The sequence below is a fragment of the Habropoda laboriosa genome, unplaced genomic scaffold (genome assembly GCF_001263275.1).
Source record: "Habropoda laboriosa isolate 0110345459 unplaced genomic scaffold, ASM126327v1 scaffold309, whole genome shotgun sequence".
Lineage (NCBI taxonomy): Eukaryota > Metazoa > Arthropoda > Insecta > Hymenoptera > Apidae > Habropoda > Habropoda laboriosa.
In genome coordinates this window covers 770,691-793,530 of record NW_017100481.1, presented here as the reverse complement: position 1 = coordinate 793,530, position 22,840 = coordinate 770,691, and the positions used below count along the sequence as shown (strand labels likewise).

The 22,840-nt window shown below is 41.0% G+C and overlaps 1 non-coding gene across 1 annotated transcript; it reads right to left on the bottom strand.

Moving 5' to 3' along the window:
* Nucleotides 1-10,801: 10,801 nt before the first annotated feature.
* Nucleotides 10,802-10,873, bottom strand: Trnaq-uug. The gene has a single exon. It is a non-coding gene; the product is annotated as a tRNA-Gln (tRNA).
* Nucleotides 10,874-22,840: the final 11,967 nt, after the last annotated feature.

Sequence of the window (22,840 nt, the reverse complement as noted above, 5' to 3'; positions counted from 1 at the left end):
GGTATTCCTCGTGAGATTTCATTAATGTCTCCCAATGACAGCCTAATAAAGCTATTCTAACATAGGCCTCGTTGGACAGTCATTGGGAAAGCCTAATGCGGCCCTAACGCGGCTTTCCCAATTAGGCGGTCGTGAATATTCCGCGTTACATACCGCATGCGGGCCTAACAGACAAATTAGGCTAGCCTAATGCGGACCTAATATCTGCCTAACTGAAATTTCTAGTCGGGATGTAGTATATTTTTTCCCTTCTAGAATATTTAGGTACACTATATAAAGAACTTCGAAATAAGAACGTTCAATGCAAAATAAATTAGCATACATAATTATTTCTCTATTTCAACAAAAGTCTTAACAATTTCCGTAATTCACAAATCTTATTGAAAAATCTGCAATCCGTCGTTCACACGAATTTGGTTATTCCAGTAATAACGAAAGAAGAAATAATATAATATATTCAAAAAAATTAATATCGTCTCCCTTCTGCCAATACCACGAATGTACGTTTCGATAAGTTACGGAAACTCACAATTGAATTTCAAATGTAATCAAATAATGTTAGAAATCAAAATTTTGCAAAATTTCCTACAAACATCAGTTTTCACTTCAAACTTACGTATACAAATGGGCCACAATTTTTCTGAGACACTCTAAAATCTCCGTTTCATTCTCCAGAAAACTTCGACTTCCCGTGCAATTCCATTTCCTCAGGGAACTGGAGCAAGTAGATTGTTCCAGGTCATGGTCAGCCACGAAGAGTCGCTCACTTTTCGAGCTTCACTTTTCTCCACAAATCTCGGTCAGGAATGTCCACATTGACCCAGAAGCCACGTATTCGGGCACTTAGGCGATACGTGCACTCACGTTGGCGAATTTTTATTCGCACTGCGAGAGGAGCGTGGAAAATCGAGGTCGAGCTTATCGAATTTACGTCTCGCCGTTTGAGGGGAACGAAAACGACGTTCCTTTAATAAAATCGCTTATCTAACTGATAGTGTCTCCAGATATTGCGTATTCCATCTTCCTGCATCCTCTCTTAACGGAACGAAAGCTTTCCGACCTAGATTTAAATCGAAAGCTAGGAAAAAGGTCCAAGGTTTGTCATCGAATAACGCTGAGAATATAAAAATGAGAAATATACCTATATACTTCTCCGGCGAAAAGGAAGCTTTTTAACCTACTTTAAAATCGAAATCTACGAACAGAACAACATTTCCATCAAATTGAGACTGAAGGTTTTCATCAAATAACAGTGGAAATATATCTCCCTTCGGTAAATATGAAGCTTTTAACCCAGTTTGAAATCGAAATCCAGGAAACGAGCGAAATTTCCGTCAAATTAAAAACCGGTGTAACAAATCTCTCTGTTTTTTATTAATATTAATTAAAAATGTGCCCAATATTACTATCTCTCTTAAAATTTAATTACTTTCAGCATGTACCAAATAGATTTCTTTTCTCATTAATATCTGTTAATTAGAAATATATTCAATATTATTATCCTTCTTAAAATTTAATTTCTTTCGACATGTAACAAGCACATTTCTCTTACTAATATTAATCAAAAATGTATCCAATATTATAAACTCTCTTAAAATTTAATTTCTTTCAATATGTATACCAAATACATTTCTTTTTCTATCAATATTAATCAGAAATATATCTAATATTATAATCCTTAAAATTGAATTTCTTCCAACACGTAACAAGCACATTTCTCTTCTTATGAATATTAATTAAGAATGTATCCAACATTATAAAATCTCTTAAAATTTCATTTCTTTCAACGTGTATCTACCAAATACATTTCGTTTCCTATCAATATTAAGGGGTTCGCGTTTTTCAAAACGGTGTACAAGATATCTCGAGTTCTACCTTAGCAATTGCATTAAAATTTTACAGTTATCATTACTACAATATCTATTAGGCATTGACGATCGATGTTTTTACATTTTCCCATTATTTTGTGAAATATAAATAAAAAAGTAACAAATTTTCCACCGAAATTCAATCGTTAAATTTAAAATACCAGTTATTTTTTTAATTTTCACAAAAATTAAAATGTGGGATCGTCAATGCCTAGAGAATATATCCTAGTTCGTGACATTTTTGGGATTTTGGATAGTTAATTCGATTTGTACGAATCTTGCACACCAGTTAGCCATCTGGAAGAAAAGATATTCCGAGCGAAAACGACGAAAGGCATACGAACAAATTATTTATTAAATATTACAAGCATTCTTTTAGTTCATGGTATAGTAAATTGAAATAAAAAATTTTATATTAATCGATTATTCACTTTTTGCCGCACTGTCGTTTAAAAATCTTATATTTTACCCACTTGTTACTGTGGTTGTATAACACGTGATAATAAGTTCAATAGCAATATATTTTATAGCAATAATTTCATAATAACTATAAACACACGTAAAAAGGAATAATGATAATCTGATCAAGAGTCTCTTATTATATCTCGCAAACATTCTCGCGCACTCCCTGATATCAATAACAACGCGGTTCTACTGTTTTACTCTCTGTTTCTCCCCTATCTCGCAAACATTCTCGCGCACTCCCTGATATCAATAACAACGCGGTTCTACTGTTTTACTCCCTGTTTCTCTCTATGACCCGCTCGTTTTCCAAATCTCGAGACGATTCGACAAACACACTACATTCACGCCATTACTTTTCCAAATCTCGAGACGATTCGACAAACACACTACATTCACGCCATCACTCACAACATATTACTAAACCAATTCCACAGTTACTGTGTCCCAACCCCTTATTCAGAAATATGTCTAACATTATTATTCTTCTTAAAATTGAATCCTTTCAACACGTAACAAATACATTTCTCTCCTTATTACCTGATATTAATCAAAAATGTATCCAACATTAGCCCTCGCAAAATGTAACTCCTTTCAACACGTCCCTACAAACTATGGCAGATTACTATTAACAAACGATCCCGCTCGTTAAACCGAAAAGCGTGTTCCGTTTACAACTCAATTTCTCCGCGCTCTCCCTCCCCCAGAGCGTTCGCATTTTAAACGTTCCTCACTCATCAGGGGCGTCCACGGGCGTCGTTTCTCGTGCGCACATTAAAATCCACCTTAAGCTGCGTGAAACGAAGAACACCGAAGGGGAAGGAACGGCGAAACGAGAGATCGTATACGCGGATCGCGTTGTTAAAGCCTCGCGTAGACAAACAATTTTTAAGGGGGCAGTTAAATCGCGACATTGTGCGTTCCTCGAGTAATCATTCGATACGTCGGAGAGGGGCAGTTTCCGGGTGATACGTTTTTACGAACGCTCTCACGCAGCCTTCTTCTCTCGAGCTTCTTACCCGTATAAAAAATTTCGCGTCTTATTTAAACGTTCCCTAAAGTCTGACGTGTCTCTCTCTCTCTCTCTCTCTCTCTCTCTCTCTCGTGGTCCCTTGTCGAGGAAAGTCGAGGAAGATGAGGGAAGAGGCCTAATATCGTTTTTACGATATAAGTTGGAGGGTGTGTCTCGCGGAGCCGCGAAGGGTTAGGAAGAAGGCTTGTTGAACGGGAGGACCGCGCCGCTTTCCAACGAAACGGATTATAATTGACGCGACGGCCATAAATCTCGACCGTTTGGGGTTTTACGGCGAAACGGGAAATTGGCTGAAGAAGCCTCCGCCTATTAAAAATATGCAAAGTTTCTTGACGCAGCGGAACGTCGATATCTCTTTGTGCTTTTCGAACGACAGGGGAATTATCGGCGGGATCATCCGAAGGGACGAATCGTGGGAGATTTGAACGAAGAATTTTCTTCGATCGTTTTATTAAAATCGCTTTTTTTTCGTTTTTAAGATTGTTCCTGTTTTGGGAACTCGATTGGCCGGTGAATTTTATTGTGCGTGCAAATGAGCATTAAACAAATTTTTTGGCGAATCATTGAACACTCTCCCTGACTCTTTTCTTGTAAATAATATTTTCGTTAAGATTCGTCTTTTCTTTCTTCTCGTGTAATTTTTATGGTATAATATAGATTTTGAATCGAACCATTTAGTGGGGTGGAATGGAAAACAGTGAAAAGGACAGCATAAAATCGTAAAAATTAAAATTGGGTGTAATAAAATTATTGTATAAAAGTGAAATACTGTAGATTTAATTATTTGTAAATAATATAAGTTTTATTATTAATTTTCCGAAAAATATTTCAAAAATACCTTCTTCTATATAAATTCTATAATACGAAATCTATATTATCTACAAATTATGCATGAAGAATTTCAAATAAATTATTCAGATATATTTAATATTTAGTAAGTGACAAGACAAAATGGGAAATAACATATCGTAAACCAAGTCCTTCTCATAGCCACGAGGCTGAAAATAAATAAATGAATAATATTTAATATTTAGTAAATACTTAAATTTGTATTATTTATAAATTTATATATTTGACGTCCCATAATTTATCCAAATAAGCACACCTTCACAATCCTATTGAGTAACGTTAAATATTTTAAATTAATTTTAGCAATCTGCGATCTTTCGTTGTATCTAAAATATAATACTCAAAATTGTGGGATATGTTACGAGAAGTGGTGACTGGGGTGAAAATTTAAAAAAGGTATTATTCTAGAAGATACACTATTTAACGTCTCTATGCTCTTACAACTCTAAGACTCGCTCCCGCGGCCTACCTCGTTTACTTATAGGCCACACACACACAAACACTCTCTCTCTCTCTCTCTCTCTCTCTCTCTCTCTCTCTCTCTCTCTCTCGCTTTCCAGAACATTCTTCTATTTAAGATTAGGTGATGCTAAGGGATTCCTAACCATTAATTGCTTCTAGTGACTCTTCCTACAAACTATTAATTGCTTCTAATGGCGAGGAAATTAACAAAAAGAAACATTTCAGCAATCCGAGATCCTTTGTTACACACCGTATCACCACTCCCGCCGAAACAGCTTCCGCTGAACAATCGAAATTCACTCGGAGACCCCGTATTTCGCTTCCGCAACGAGAACCAAACCCGACAATTCACTTCTCCCTTCCGTCGAAACGATCTCCAGTCGAACGAAAAGCCGTGGGCACACAGAGCTACACGCGCGGCAGAACTTACTTTATGCTCCGATTTAAGGAATACGCGCGGTGTGCTCATAAACCATAAAAGGTTCCCAGTCATAACTCGAACGGTATCGCATTTTATTTAATTGCCCCTCTTCTCCCTCCGCGGAGGAAGCAGAAAACGTGGGGGAAAGGGGAGAGCAAATTTCGCGTGCATAATATTATTTATTACCGAAGAAGCTGTTAAAACTTTAACGCCGCTGGCGCAGAATTAAACGCGATAAAATGTTTGTTATCCAATCGAGTCGCGCGCCTGTTCCGCTCGCTATCTCGCGGATAAGACGCGTCTTTACAGCCGCGAGGAGGCTCGCCCTTCGAAACCACGATCGGCCGAAGATGTCGATCAGTTGACGCAACTGCTCGCGACCGATAACGAAGACGCGGCGTAAATCCTTCTTGATTCGTCGTCGAGACAGTTTTAATCCGTATAACGTCGCGTGATGCATTTCGACGGTTGTTTACAGTTATGATTTAAGAGACACTCGGCTTGAATTTTTCTACGCCTTCGTTGAATATCGTGGAACGGTTCTTTCGTGTTTCGTTTAATAGTGATTTTGGAGGTAATTCTTAGGTGATTGAGTGGAAATTTAGAGGAAGGTTTACGGTTTTTTTGGAGTATGAGTTCAAGTGAACTAATGTAAGAGTATGGTCGATCGAGTGCTGGGACTCGGGCCGGTTTATGACCCGCAGACCGAGAGGTCTTGAGGTCCGAGAGGACCCAACGCCTTGACACCCCGGCGCGCTAAGGGCTGGGTCAGGTAAGACCCAGCCACGTGCCCGCGCGACGCGGTCCTTGCCGGATAGAAACCCCCAACTTGCGCCAGGGTTTCCCGAAGGCAAGAGAGGGGCGTCAAGGCCGGCACATAAGGACGCGTTAGGAGCACTGCTGGCAGAAACATAAGAACTATAAGAATTGTAGGAGAATAAATTGAGCCGCGTAGTCAACGACGGAATAATTGTCGTCTACTTTACCGTCCAATTTCAGTAGTTTTCTGATAACAAAATTCTAAATTTGAAGCACAGATGGATGTGCCAAATAACATTTAGATAACCTGGAAGGTAAAAAGAAGAAATTCTTTTACCGGGAAGATCAAATATTTGAAGTGAGAATATGTGCAAAAGGCTTCCCGGTTGTTGACATAAGGGTTAATAGTGATTTTGGAGGTGGTTCTTAGGTGATCGAATGGAAATATAGGGGGAGGTTTGAGGTTTGTATTAGCACATCTTCTTGGAGGTTTTCTGGAATTTGAATTGAAGGTTTAACAGTAGAGGAATATTAGGAATTGTTTGTTTTCTCATTCTTTCTCTTTTTGGAATTGGCAAAATGAAAAAGAATTGGAACTTAATATTTAAACACGTGCAAATTCATTTCGTTTCACTTGCTTTTTAACCCTCGGAGTCTTTAACGCTTGTGCCCGGGTCGATTTAGGCCCGTTACCAACAGCTTACAATTACTCTATTACACTATTGACTCTCTTCCTCAGTATTAAATTCTACATTTTATAGCAAATTTATCCATTTAAGAAGAAAAATTGATTTCAAGGATAAACAGAATAAATATTAATTTATCTATGTATTATTCGTAATTTACTTCTTCAAAAAAAAAAAAACAGTCCCGAGTGATAAAAGAGGAAAGACCATACCAACCCACTCACCAAGATCCAAATTCCAAATCGCCCAACAAATGAATCCATTAAAGAAGAAAACAAAAATTCATTCCACCGATAAATCAAGCCATTCCCTCGCCAAAGATTCACTTCCTCGAAACTTCCCCTTATCCTCTCGATCTCCGATCCTCCGCAAATCGCTCAATCCCAGCCGCTCTCTTTCCTTCTCACCTTAAAAAGCCAAAACGACCAACGAAATGAAATTACACCGTACAATTTCCCCGTGTAGCTCTCCGTCTGAGAACGATCTCGAGGATAGTTTGACGACGATGTGCCACGGTTCTTGATACCGTCTAGCAGCCCAGTCTCGATGGCCTCTATACCGCGGGCCAAGTGTCAGGGTACGATGGCTCGTGTGACTCTCGATTACACGTTCCGTCATTACCGGGGCCGGGTATTTTATCGTCCGGCTGAGTTACGGGGTTCCGCTCGTTAACCGGAAACTTCCAAGGGATCGTCTCGGTGAAATTTAAATTGAGAAAGTATTTTACGAGCGCGCGACAGTTTCACGGTAGCGTTGTCACATCTTGATGAACTTCCGGTAACGATCGTCCTCTCTCTCCCGCGGCCCTACGTTTTCGTTATCCCGCGTCGTTCCCGAGCGAATCTGATTCCCCGAAATCGTCCGTTTCGCACCGGATTAACGAACCTCGATCACTTTATTCCGCCAATTTATCCACGATTACTCTCCGCCCGGCCGCAAACTGTGATTATTATAATCGATTATCGAGTAACAGGGTCGAAGCGAGTAGGATATGTCAAAAACACACCTGTGGATTTGAAATTAACGAAATTGCGTTCCGACGTTTCAAATATGTTTCTTTTCATTTGATCGGTATTTCGTTCGTGCGTGAGATACTTCGTTGGTGAAATGATATAAGAGCAGTTTCGATGGGAGTTTAATTGGATCAAATGACACGGAAAGAATAATTCTCTCGGGGGGGAAAGAATAATCAGGGAATGGAATGAAAGTGCGATAAACAGCAACGTGAGGCGGCATAAACGAGTCCCGTTAGAGTCCACCTCGGTGTTTCAGGAAAGGAGGAAAAGGGAGGAGAAGATTCAATGCGCGCCGGTGGTATATTAAGTTTGCGTTTAAAAACAGACTCTGGGGGGATGCTTTACGGATATTTATCCACGAAATGAAATTTAGAGACCATTTGGAAACGGTTGTATTTCCTAACTTTTCCAGCTTCGTTTCTCGAATAACCCCTGAAGGCTCGCATTTTTCTCAATTTGATATGTCAAATAAATTCTATTTCGTCTTTTTTATTTTAATCATTTCCTAGGCGTATAGAAATAAATTTCTCATTAGTCATAATGCTGTAACTTCATTTTTCTTGCTATCATTGGTATCGAAAGATGATATGTAAAGTGAGAAAAGATAATTTTAAAAAATTTCACTTATTAGACGATTAGCTCTCCACGTGTGACACACATGAGCGTAACTTTTTCATTACTATTGGCGCCTGTAAAGTTGCTTTGGAGCCTTCTGGTACACTTCCGCTTTAATTTAATACTTAATTTCATTCTTTACGCACTTTTACTTAATTTTACCCTTTACGCACTTCCACCTTAATTTAATAAACCAGACATCAAATTTTACAATCGCGCTTGAAAATTCACCGTCTGCCGAGCAATTTACGTATTAAAATCTGCCGCAGCGAAAGGGTTAAGGGATCAAAAATCGTAAAACAGTCATTTGTATTAAAAATGGCATTGAAAGAATGTACACTGAAAAAGGACTCAAAAATTCGCTTAATTACGAGAAAAATACATCCACCTTAATTTAACAAACCGAATTTTGAAATCAAACACCAAATTTTACAATCGCGCTTGAAAATTCACCGTCTGCCGAGCAATTTACGCATTAAAATCTCCGCAGTGGAAGGGTCAAAGACGTAAAAATCACAAAACAGTAATTTGCAATAAAAATGGCATTGAAAGAATCTACACTGAAGAGGGTATAAAAAATTCGCTTAATTACGAAAGAAATGATCTCGTAGAAGAGAAAAATTGCTGTTGAAGCGTTTCGGCGATCGCCGCGCGAATGAAAGCGATGCGAAAACGTCCACGAGTAGATCACGATGAACTCGATGGAATATTTCACGGTGCCCTCGTCGCGGGGAAACACGTTTTTCCGCGTGTGATTTAAACGGATCGAAACCAATGCGACAGCCACGACGGAAATATTGAACGGACGGTCGGTTGATTAATGTTGATACCGGGAAACGTTCGGTAATAATACGCTCGCTTGTGTACGAGAGAGCGACCGATGAGAGAGACGAACGTGTAATTTGTGTGATTTTACTATTCACGCTGGCGTTTTGTAATTGTGATTGATGAGCACCGGCCACGTTAGACGCGGCATTCTCGCGGATACGTGTGTCGTAGGTACGGGAGAATTATTGGTTACGCGTGTCGTATAAACGTGGGCATAATTGAGCGCGAATCGTTCGATTTAACTCGCGAATGATCGACAAACGGGAATTTTTAATAGCTGTTTAATTGCTCTGGCAATTTTTAACGATAATCTCGCGTCTCTTTGTATTCCATTATCGCGGTGAATTTATTTGAATTCGGTCTAGAACTACCAGCCGAGTCAAAATGACCCATTAGTGACTTTCCCAAATGAATTTTTATGTAACTGAACCGTGATTGGAAAATTCGATTCGTATCCATGCAAATAGAAGCATACATGTAGAAAATAAATTCGGAAAGTTACAAACGATAATACCGACCAGTATTGAACATTCGCGTTTTTTCACATTTTGACCCGGTCGGTAGTTCTGGTGTCAAAAGAGTTCGTGTGTAGTTTAAGCAATTTTTCTGACGATACAAAAATATTCACAGAAGCAAAGATACAGTCGTCGCTATTTTACTGTTCTTTAGATGTAAATTTAGTTACGCGTTTACTTTGGTAATTCTTCATTTCGAAACAAAATTTGAAAAAATCAACCCTTCTTGTGACTCGAACCTTTAATACGTGTCAAATATCTTCTCATAAACTGTCTCTCATACAAGTTTTACCAAAATCGACGCCTGTGAGTTTGATACGTTCCCTTCTTAATTACACATATACTTTGTTAATTCTTTACTTCGAATAAAAAAATTTTTAAAAGAATCCTTCCTGCCACTTAAATTTTTTCTTACATACGTCCCTCAAATTCACCATAACCAACTAATACAATTATTTTCTAACCTGTTACGTGTCGATACAATTACCACCGGGCAAACGAATCCAACACAACAAGATACAATTTTTCCCGCCAATTTATCGGTACATTTTCACTTCCCATAAAACACACCATAAATAAAAAAAAAGACTAACCAGACGATGCTGATCGTCGGCGAGTGACACTGTCGAAGGGTCCGCGTGCCTATAATTTGTACAATTTTAATCAATACTTAACGACACGTGCACTGCGTACGCGACGTAATCTGTCATCGGAAGTGCGTTGCTTACAACGTTGTTCGACGCAGCAACAGCAACAGCAGCCAGCCAGCCAGCAAGGGGGCTTAATTCAGCCAGTAATTGGTGGCTCGATGCATTTTTGATTCGTGATCCTCACGACAGGTAGGCATATAGTCGCAGAGATTCGAGATAAGCGTTGGGCAGAGAGCGGTGCGAAAAAGAGCCGCGCGCTTCGTGGAAGCAAAAGACACGATAACGCGCTAGGCGGCCTCGATTATCGAATTACATGTATAATAAATGAATTATCGCGCTCGGCCTCGAACACCAAGTCCGGACCTGTTATATAATTACTGATTAAACGGCGGACAACAGGAGGATTTCGCGGTTATAGAGACGTGTCACGTGTCGATCGGAGACACGTAGAAGATGTGCACGGCGTTTCCACGTAGAGTTGTTTGGTTTATCGTCGTGTAATTATAGGTTGCTCTTGTACTTTTCTTTGTTTGTAATGGAAATTTCAATGTAAAAAATGTGTTACAGTTGTTGGACGGCGAATTTGTAGGTGGACGATAGGTGTGAGGAGGAAATTTTTGGAGAAAAAAAAATGGTCAGGTCCCACCGAGATTTGAACTCGGATCGCTGGATTCAAAGTCCAGAGTGCTAACCATTACACCATGGGACCTTCGTGTTAGACAACGCTCGATTGACGCTCATCTCTGCGCGATCGATAAAAATACATCAACCTTGGTGTTGCGTAATTGTTTCTCGCTATATAGCGTTGTTTATTAATAAACTGTGGGTGGTACAGATAGGAGAGGTGTTTATTTAAATCTGGCTCGTGTATCTGGCACAGTCAGGGTCTCTATACAAGTGTGCTGCAAGTGTCTCTCTTTCATTCAGCTTTGTACGTATTTTTAACTAATTTCAAATTAATTATTGGAAAATTAAAGAAGGTATTGTTACTTCTTTTTAGTATTCAACACAAATCTACTACTTTCTTCGATTCTAACGAGTGCGATGACAGTGTGCTTTTTAAAAAATTGTATTTAACTCAAATATACAAATTTTATGTTAATTTTAATTCAATTTGATTTTAACGAGTGTGACGACGAAGTGTTTTTTTAAAAATTGTATTTATATTAGTTCCGATTCACTTCGATTCTAGCAAGTGAAATGATAAATTGTTACGTCAAATTAAAAAATACTTGTATAACGCAATTTATTAGCAATTCGATTAATTTTTTTAAACATTTTCGTAATCGGAATATCAATCGATATGTTAACAAACCAAGTACCATTGTAGAGACAAAGCAAAACGCTCGTTTGGGAGCAGTAATTGAGTATTTTCCTGATTGCAAGAATGTATTCTCTGTCGAGGAGGCCACTTGGAAAATGTTATTTTCAGAAGATAATTGAATAACAAATAAATTGCATTACACGACAATTTCTTTTTAACGTAACTGTTTCATTTCAATTTGGCTATCGCACGGTAGCTCTTTGAAAATTGCCGCAGCTAGTTGCAATTTTAATTGCATTACAATCAACACGCACAAATACACACACATCCCCCTCTATCTCATTATTACAATAAAACACTCATTCACGCTATAATATACAGTCAACCCTCGTGCAACACGGTGTAAAAATTGCGAAAACTGCAAAAAAGTCCTCCTTTAACACGATATTTTTTAAAATAATTTCCATACAGCACAATTTCATAAATTCAGGCAACTTTCACATAGTACGAATGTTTCAAGTGTGCATTCTTATACTGCTTCGTTTAAAAAAATATCTGACTTTCGCTAGTTCTTGAACACACACACTCGTATGTAAAGAAATACACACACAAACGCACCCAAGACGACAGTGATGATAAAAATTAATAAGGTTATTTGATTTTTAATAAAAGCTAATTGTTGATGTAACTTGTATTTTTTAGATTTATAAAAATTCTGAATTACTGTTTATCTTATCTTCGATTCGATATATGAACTTTTAACCCTTTCATCACTATTCGCGCCTATAGACGTTCTGAAAATTTGCTCGCACTATACTGTTGAAGCCTTCTGATGCACTTCCACCTTAATTTAACACTTAATTCTATCCTTTACGCACTTCCATCTTGATTTGGTAAACCGATTTTCAAAACGATACGGCCAAAATAAGAAATTTTGCAGCCGTGGTTAAAAATATACCGTCAGTCATCCACGTTACGCATTGAAAGGGTTAAATTCATTAAAAAAAACTCAAAATAACTTCTTTCACTTTGTATTATTTCCAAGTTTCGTTCGACGCTTTTCGAGAACACAGAACAAATCCCCCTGGTTTGTATTTATTCCAAGTTCCGCTTAACACGGTTTCGGTACAGCACGAAACGCATTCCCCTAAATTCCATAAGTTCACGGTTTCTCTTAACGCCTCTTCGACACAACACGGAACGAATCAACCCTGTTACAGGAGGGTTGACTGTTCCCAAAAGATCCAAAGATCATCTCATTCACCCTGTTAGGTTTTCTGTAGAAACGGTTTATGGCACGATCAACCGGGAACGGTTATTTTTGAGTTGAGGATTTTCGTTTATTGCTTGCACGGGTCTAATTACATCCTGCGAGGGTCACTAGAGAATTGCTTTGCTAGATTTTTAGTAATTTGTGTCCCTCGCGCTCAATAGCCTACGAACATACCATAAACCACGAATTTCCGAACGGCACATCTGTATGTAACGGTCCCGGAGGAAATTCCAGGACACGCTGATTGGCAAATGCAATTGTTCACCATTAACCAATCAGCGTGTCCTAACAAAAATCCCTCTCACGGACGTCCGAGACGCGACGTCGGAGAGTCAGTCACCGAGTAGTCGTTCAACCACCACGAACAAGGAGAACCAAGGAGCAACCAGCTCACATCACGCGATAGAAATAGATCAGTTTACAAGTCCCAATCATATTGGGTGGTCCTTCGAACCAGTATCTAGACGACACATCGTGCAAACATCCACAAAGCTCGAAAGTTCATCGCCACAACCACAGGCATTGACACACCCTATTAGAAAAAACAGAAGCTCTAACAGCAACAAAAAAAAAAAGAAAGAAAGAGAGAGGAAAGACACTGGTAATTTACAAACCCCTTCCCACATTCTCGACACTCGAGGCCCCCACCCCGTTTCACGCGGGGTGAAAAGAGAAAAAGCCTCTTGAGCCATTTCGCGAATGTCGTCCCGAATCGGAAGGGGGCGAACAATACATAAATTCAGAACACCCTAACAGCGGAGAGTGAGAGGTGGGGGAGGGGAAGGGTGAAAGTGAACATAGATTTCGAAAGCATCGACAAGCGACAGAGAAAGGCGGGTCGAACTGAGTTGGGGTGCGAAGAGGAGAGGGAGAGATGGGTGAAACGGGGTTTTCGCTGTTGCAAACCCTCTCTATCTCTCTCTCCCTAGTCGCGACGGCGTGTCAACCCCTAATTGAACGGAAGCCGGCAATAAATATTATGTTTCTTTCGTGGGGCCCGGTTTTATAATGGGCGAGCAGTCTTCGTACCTAGCGGCGGCGGAAGCGGATGTGCAATCAGTGTGACATGTGCTCGTGGCGGGCTTTCACGAATTTATTTTCCTCGCGTCGCTTCGTTCGGTTCACGGGGTTGGTTCCGGGGCGAGCGATTAAACAGACATTGCTGTTCCTGTGGAACTATTAGCTAGTCGGTTGGATTGCTCGGGTATTTTCTCCTTTAGAGACGCAATTAGGCGAATTGAGCGTGTAGATGTACACTACCGGCCAAAAGTTTCGAATCACCGAGCAAAAATTTCCAGAAAAAAGTCAGCGACTTTGAGAATTTTTTATCAAAAATTAGCAGCAGATTTAATATCGATGAAAAGTGAGAGTCTTCTTTTTTTTGGAAATGGAAGTGTGTCTATGTTAGAAATGCTTTCAATTCTTTCGAATTTTTAATTCTTTCGAATTTTCGCGCGCATCGCGAGAACGTATGTATGCGAAGTGAGAGAGAGAGAGAGAAAGAAGTTAGCGAATGAGGAAGTGAAATGAGCGTCGAGTGTCTCCTTGTAACTTGGCGATAAAATAAAGATTCTCGGTAGAAGTCCAAGGCTTTCCTCGTGAAGATATGAATATCATATTTGAACGTACTTCTACGAAAATTAATCAGCGTCGATTCCATTCGCGCGCTCCCTTCTTCAATTTCCTCTTACACAAAGGGCGACATGTATAAATTACTCGTATTCTAGCTTTATCCCGTTACGGGGGAAAAAAAGTATCCCCGTGTATCGATACGCGTCAATCCACCCCGACATATTTCAATTTTAAATTTCAACTGAAACCGGACGTCCACGGGAGCCCGTATGTACCCTCGATCGCGTATCAATCCACGGAACAAATTCATTCTGGCCGGTGCGCGTCGAAATCGAATATTAATGAAAGCCAAACAAACCAGGTTCGAGGAGGCCTCGTGACACGCAACACACTTAACACCGATCATCCAACGGCGTCGATATGATTAATGAAAGGGGACCAGGAATGCGTATACTGCTCCGCGAGCGCCATTCATCAAAGGGAGCCGAAAGAACAGGTGGGCCATCGACCTCTCGCTTTGTCTTTTGTCGTAGCTCGATAGAAAGGACGGACCTTTGTGTCTCTCCTCGACGCCTTCCACTTCTTTCGTTTTGTCTCTCAGTGCTTCCTTCACCTCTTCCTTTTTCGTATTCCTCTTCGTTGCTACGTTAACTCTCCTTTTCCTTTGCCCGGTTCCTTTTTGTCACTCTTTCTTTATTTCTCTCTCTGTTCCTCTTTCTATATTTCTCCTTGTTCCTCTTTGTCTCGTTTCTTTTATTTCGTTCCTCTTTCTCTCTCTTTCCTTATTTTTCCCTGATCCTCTTTCTCTTTCTTTCTTTATTTTACCCTGTTCCTCTCTCTTGACTTTTCCTTCCCTATTCGCTCTCTTTTTTCTCTCTATCCTTTCTCCCTGTTCCTCTCCCCTTTTCTTCTCTATTCGCTCTGCTTTTTCTCTCTATCCTCAATCCTCTCTTTTCTTCTTTCCTTCACTCTCTTACTCTCCTTTTTATGTCTATCCTTTTTCCTCTCGCTTCTTCTCCTTTCATCCCTCCCTCCCCTCCTTTTCTCTCTCCCCTCTTCACCTCTTTTCTCCATTCCCTCTGTCCTTTCCCTTTCATCCTTTTTCCTCTCCTTCTCCCTCTTCCTCACCTTTTCTCTCCCACCCCTCTCCGTCTCTCTCCGTGGTCCTTTTGGTTCCCCAAACGACGCAGAGAGCATCGTTCCTCTGTGAGGCTGGGGAACGGCGGCGTCGCAGGCTCCGACTTCCGGTTCCTTTCCGATAATTAGAAACAGCCTCGTCTCGTGATAACAATAATGCCGCGTGCTGCGGCCCTCCGGGGCACCACCTCGTTCGACATCAAAGCGATACCCCCCGCAGCAGCAGCCTCGCCATGCATCAAGGCACCGCTAATGAGATTCACTTTACGGTTTGCCCGTTGCCGCCGTTCCCGCTGTCGCGACGCGCTTCCTTCGTCTACGTTCGATTATTTTGATCATTTCGCCGATAGCCGTGTTTCGCGCCTTTGAACCACACGATCTCCAGCTTCTCGCGCTCTTTCATGCCCACGATCGCCTGCAATTAGAACGATTTTCCTTTTTCAAAGGCTCCTCTGTGTATACCCTCGTTGCTTTCAGGCCGGGTGCATTGTCAACGGCGGGAATGGAGTAGGTGAGAGAGGGGTACGTGCTTCAGAATGGTTGTGAAGATTGGTGGAAGTAATGTCGGTGAATGCGATAGAGGAAGTGAAACGAAGTGGAGGAAGAAGATGGTTGATGATGATAAGAACGTCCAAGTATTCGATCGTGCAATATGACACGTTACTTTTCCAATCGTTTGCACGTCGATCAACTAATCACTCGAGTGTTCAAAAAATTGTACGTTTTCTCATGTTAACGTAAAATTCGCACATTTTCCTTTAGGCAGCAATCAGGAGGAACGTGACACTTCAATTTTACGGTCATTTTACACAGTTTCGTCAAATGTACGAGTAATATTACAGATATCTCAAATTTCGAAGTCTTAGAACAAATTCCATAAAATACAGATTTTCCGTGAGCGTGTAGATGTACACTACCGGCCAAAAGTTTCGAATCACCGAGCAAAAATTTCCAGAAAAATGTCAGCGACTTTGAGAATTTTTTATCAAAAATTAGCAGCAGATTTAATATCGATGAAAAGTGAGAGTCTTCTTTTTTTTGGAAATGGAAGTGTGTCTATGTTAGAAATGCTTTCAATTCTTTCGAATTTTTAATTCTTTCGAATTTTCGCGCGCATCGCGAGAACGTATGTATGCGAAGTGAGAGAGAGAGAGAGAAAGAAGTTAGCGAATGAGGAAGTGAAATGAGCGTCGAGTGTCTCCTTGTAACTTGGCGATAAAATAAAGATTCTCGGTAGAAGTCCAAGGCTTTCCTCGTGAAGATATGAATATCATATTTGAACGTACTTCTGCGAAAATTAATCAGCGTCGATTCCATTCGCGCGCTCCCTTCTTCAATTTCCTCTTACACAAAGGGCGACATGTATAAATTACTCGTATTCTAGCTTTATCCCGTTACGGGGGAAAAAAAGTATCCCCGTGTATCGATACGCGTCAATCCACCCCGACATATTTCAATTTTAAATTTCAACTGAAACCGGACGTCCACGGGAGCCCGTATGTACCCTCGATCGCGTATCAATCCACGGAACAAATTCATTCTGGCCGGTGCGCGTCGAAATCGAATATTAATGAAAGCCAAACAAACCAGGTTCGAGGAGGCCTCGTGACACGCAACACACTTAACACCGATCATCCAACGGCGTCGATATGATTAATGAAAGGGGACCAGGAATGCGTATACTGCTCCGCGAGCGCCATTCATCAAAGGGAGCCGAAAGAACAGGTGGGCCATCGACCTCTCGCTTTGTCTTTTGTCGTAGCTCGATAGAAAGGACGGACCTTTGTGTCTCTCCTCGACGCCTTCCACTTCTTTCGTTTTGTCTCTCAGTGCTTCCTTCACCTCTTCCTTTTTCGTATTCCTCTTCGTTGCTACGTTAACTCTCCTTTTCCTTTGCCCGGTTCCTTTTTGTCACTCTTTCTTTATTTCTCTCTCTGTTCCTCTTTCTATATTTCTCCTTGTTCCTCTTTGTCTCGTTTCTTTTATTTCGTTCCTCTTTCTCTCTCTTTCCTTATTTTTCCCTGATCCTCTTTCTCTTTCTTTCTTTATTTTACCCTGTTCCTCTCTCTTGACTTTTCCTTCCCTATTCGCTCTCTTTTTTCTCTCTATCCTTTCTCCCTGTTCCTCTCCCCTTTTCTTCTCTATTCGCTCTGCTTTTTCTCTCTATCCTCAATCCTCTCTTTTCTTCTTTCCTTCACTCTCTTACTCTCCTTTTTATGTCTATCCTTTTTCCTCTCGCTTCTTCTCCTTTCATCCCTCCCTCCCCTCCTTTTCTCTCTCCCCTCTTCACCTCTTTTCTCCATTCCCTCTGTCCTTTCCCTTTCATCCTTTTTCCTCTCCTTCTCCCTCTTCCTCACCTTTTCTCTCCCACCCCTCTCCGTCTCTCTCCGTGGTCCTTTTGGTTCCCCAAACGACGCAGAGAGCATCGTTCCTCTGTGAGGCTGGGGAACGGCGGCGTCGCAGGCTCCGACTTCCGGTTCCTTTCCGATAATTAGAAACAGCCTCGTCTCGTGATAACAATAATGCCGCGTGCTGCGGCCCTCCGGGGCACCACCTCGTTCGACATCAAAGCGATACCCCCCGCAGCAGCAGCCTCGCCATGCATCAAGGCACCGCTAATGAGATTCACTTTACGGTTTGCCCGTTGCCGCCGTTCCCGCTGTCGCGACGCGCTTCCTTCGTCTACGTTCGATTATTTTGATCATTTCGCCGATAGCCGTGTTTCGCGCCTTTGAACCACACGATCTCCAGCTTCTCGCGCTCTTTCATGCCCACGATCGCCTGCAATTAGAACGATTTTCCTTTTTCAAAGGCTCCTCTGTGTATACCCTCGTTGCTTTCAGGCCGGGTGCATTGTCAACGGCGGGAATGGAGTAGGTGAGAGAGGGGTACGTGCTTCAGAATGGTTGTGAAGATTGGTGGAAGTAATGTCGGTGAATGCGATAGAGGAAGTGAAACGAAGTGGAGGAAGAAGATGGTTGATGATGATAAGAACGTCCAAGTATTCGATCGTGCAATATGACACGTTACTTTTCCAATCGTTTGCACGTCGATCAACTAATCACTCGAGTGTTCAAAAAATTGTACGTTTTCTCATGTTAACGTAAAATTCGCACATTTTCCTTTAGGCAGCAATCAGGAGGAACGTGACACTTCAATTTTACGGTCATTTTACACAGTTTCGTCAAATGTACGAGTAATATTACAGATATCTCAAATTTCGAAGTCTTAGAACAAATTCAATAAAATACAGATTTTCCGTAGAACGAAATATTTTTTTTAAGAACATTCTCTCTCAAATATTTCAAAGTTTACGACGCGACATGTAAAGAAAAATTCAAGTGTAATTGCTGCTCTCATCGAACAACTATCTCGCTTAATTGAGATGTCAAGAGGAACGTGACACTTCAATTTCACATTTCGTATTACACAACTTCGTCGAATGTATGATTATTTAAATATTGAAAATATTTTTTATAGCTACATGTACGAGTAATATTCTAGATATCTCAAATTTGGAAGTCTCGGAACGAATTCCATAAAATATAGATTTTCCGTGGAACGGAATATGTCTTTTAAGAACATTCTGTCTGAAACATTTTCAAGTAAACGATGCAAGGCGTGAAGAAAAATTCAAACATAATTATCACTCTCGTCGAACAACCGTCACACTTAATTGAGACGTTGAGTCGTTTTTCATAAATCAATTTTCCATATCGTCTCCGATACGTTCAGAAATTTTCCCCGCCGTAAATTCTAAGCAAATTTGATCGAGCGTCAACAGATTGTGAATATAAATTGATCGCGGACATTTTACGAGATGTTATTACGTTCTTAAAATTGAATGCCACTTACCTGAGGATACATTGCCGCGTAACAGCCACTTTATTAAAGATTTTATCATTGCACGGTATTAAGCGAACGAGGGAACGAGCGTATACGTTACCAATTATACGCACGACCGTCTTTAACCGTCTCTAGATACGATTATACGTTTCCGTTACATCGTGTGCTTAATTGGATCGATCATTTCTACCTGGGTAATTTCAGCCTGACGGCGGGTTGCATTAGCGGTCTGTGTGCATATTGCCTATCTCGCGACCAGTATTCCCGGTACAACGCGACGAATCTCCGATCGTCGTTACAATTTTCCTCGGGTATTTAGAAAATCGCGCTCGATCGACACACATGCACACTCTGGCAAATTGTATCGCGTTTTAATTGCATCGCTGGAAATTTACAAACCTGCCGCGTTAATTTGCACGAAAGTTCACTTCCTATTTCATTTACACTCGAGGTTACAGATCGACGATTTTAACCCTTTACAGATGGTGGGGATTAATGACGTCACGCTTTTTTCTTGCTGTCGTTTATTATTGTTTTGTATATTTTTAAGAACCAGAAAGATGAAACTTAGTGATCTATATTATTTGTTGTACAAGGTGTCCCGGTATTGATGGTACAACCGTGGAGGGGGTGATTCTACATGAGAAAATAAGTGGAAAATATGGAATAAATTTTTTCCATTCGAGGCTTCGTTTTCGAGAAAATGGACTTTAAATTTTCTTCGAGTACGCATGCAACCAACTATGTCGTGGATGAACGGATCTCGATATGGACCATATGTCGTAGGTTTATGAGTAATAATAAAGCGTGTAATTATGAAGATTTACTTTATTAATGCAAAAATTGTTGAAAATGCTGGTCACCGTACACCGAACGACATAGTAGAGTGCATGCGTAGTCGAAAATTTAAAGTCGATTTTCTCGAAAACGAAGCTTCGAATGAAAAAAATTTATTCCATATTTTTGACATATTTTCTCATGTAGAATCACCCCCTCCACGGTTGTACCATTCAATACTGGGACAACCTGTATTAAGTACGCTTTAAGGACACTTCAACCCTTTCTTTTGTAACAACAAGACAGATTATTGGCACAGATTTTGGTCAAAATGTGACAGAAACGGTTATATTGGTAAAAAATGAAATTAATTTTGATTGTTAATAAACCTTTTTTACCTGACATAGTATTAAAACGATAAATAGCTGAAATTCACGCGCACAGCCAGTAAAACAAATCAGAAGTGAAGGGGTTAAGTACACTTAAAAAAATTCTCCTCCCGAAAGGGTTAACCAAACAAGCAGAAAAACTCCTCGTTTCATCAACAGTCCAATTAACTCCGCAAAAGAACAGACGTCAATCAGTGTCGAAAAAAGACAATGAACACGAAACGAACAGCAAAAAGTGTGCGCGCCGGGAGCGTGTTCGAAGAGCGCGCGCACGGCTCCCACGTTACTTTTCCGCACCGTTAAGCCGCCTGTTAATTCTCGTTAATGCTTCCCGTTAATTACGTATGCATCTCGATGCACGAAGGCGAAACGTTACGGTGACGAGCGCATTATGATGCACCCTTGCGACGGCACGTGACCGGACCGCGCGAACCGGGCCGAATTTTAAAACGCGCGGCTGAAAAAAGGCCGTCGAGGGGTTCGACTTCCTCTCTTCTCTCTCTCTCTCTCTCTCTCTCACTATCTTTCTCTTTTTCCCTGTTACACTCTCACTCTCATAACAATATATAAATTCAGAACACCCTAACAGCGGAGAGTGAGAGGTGGGGGAGGGGAAGGGTGAAAGTGAACATAGATTTCGAAAGCATCGACAAGCGACAGAGAAAGGCGGGTCGAACTGAGTTGGGGTGCGAAGAGGAGAGGGAGAGATGGGTGAAACGGGGTTTTCGCTGTTGCAAACCCTCTCTATCTCTCTCTCCCTAGTCGCGACGGCGTGTCAACCCCTAATTGAACGGAAGCCGGCAATAAATATTATGTTTCTTTCGTGGGGCCCGGTTTTATAATGGGCGAGCAGTCTTCGTACCTAGCGGCGGCGGAAGCGGATGTGCAATCAGTGTGACATGTGCTCGTGGCGGGCTTTCACGAATTTATTTTCCTCGCGTCGCTTCGTTCGGTTCACGGGGTTGGTTCCGGGGCGAGCGATTAAACAGACATTGCTGTTCCTGTGGAACTATTAGCTAGTCGGTTGGATTGCTCGGGTATTTTCTCCTTTAGAGACGCAATTAGGCGAATTGAGCGTGTAGATGTACACTACCGGCCAAAAGTTTCGAATCACCGAGCAAAAATTTCCAGAAAAAAGTCAGCGACTTTGAGAATTTTTTATCAAAAATTAGCAGCAGATTTAATATCGATGAAAAGTGAGAGTCTTCTTTTTTTTGGAAATGGAAGTGTGTCTATGTTAGAAATGCTTTCAATTCTTTCGAATTTTTAATTCTTTCGAATTTTCGCGCGCATCGCGAGAACGTATGTATGCGAAGTGAGAGAGAGAGAGAGAAAGAAGTTAGCGAATGAGGAAGTGAAATGAGCGTCGAGTGTCTCCTTGTAACTTGGCGATAAAATAAAGATTCTCGGTAGAAGTCCAAGGCTTTCCTCGTGAAGATATGAATATCATATTTGAACGTACTTCTACGAAAATTAATCAGCGTCGATTCCATTCGCGCGCTCCCTTCTTCAATTTCCTCTTACACAAAGGGCGACATGTATAAATTACTCGTATTCTAGCTTTATCCCGTTACGGGGGAAAAAAAGTATCCCCGTGTATCGATACGCGTCAATCCACCCCGACATATTTCAATTTTAAATTTCAACTGAAACCGGACGTCCACGGGAGCCCGTATGTACCCTCGATCGCGTATCAATCCACGGAACAAATTCATTCTGGCCGGTGCGCGTCGAAATCGAATATTAATGAAAGCCAAACAAACCAGGTTCGAGGAGGCCTCGTGACACGCAACACACTTAACACCGATCATCCAACGGCGTCGATATGATTAATGAAAGGGGACCAGGAATGCGTATACTGCTCCGCGAGCGCCATTCATCAAAGGGAGCCGAAAGAACAGGTGGGCCATCGACCTCTCGCTTTGTCTTTTGTCGTAGCTCGATAGAAAGGACGGACCTTTGTGTCTCTCCTCGACGCCTTCCACTTCTTTCGTTTTGTCTCTCAGTGCTTCCTTCACCTCTTCCTTTTTCGTATTCCTCTTCGTTGCTACGTTAACTCTCCTTTTCCTTTGCCCGGTTCCTTTTTGTCACTCTTTCTTTATTTCTCTCTCTGTTCCTCTTTCTATATTTCTCCTTGTTCCTCTTTGTCTCGTTTCTTTTATTTCGTTCCTCTTTCTCTCTCTTTCCTTATTTTTCCCTGATCCTCTTTCTCTTTCTTTCTTTATTTTACCCTGTTCCTCTCTCTTGACTTTTCCTTCCCTATTCGCTCTCTTTTTTCTCTCTATCCTTTCTCCCTGTTCCTCTCCCCTTTTCTTCTCTATTCGCTCTGCTTTTTCTCTCTATCCTCAATCCTCTCTTTTCTTCTTTCCTTCACTCTCTTACTCTCCTTTTTATGTCTATCCTTTTTCCTCTCGCTTC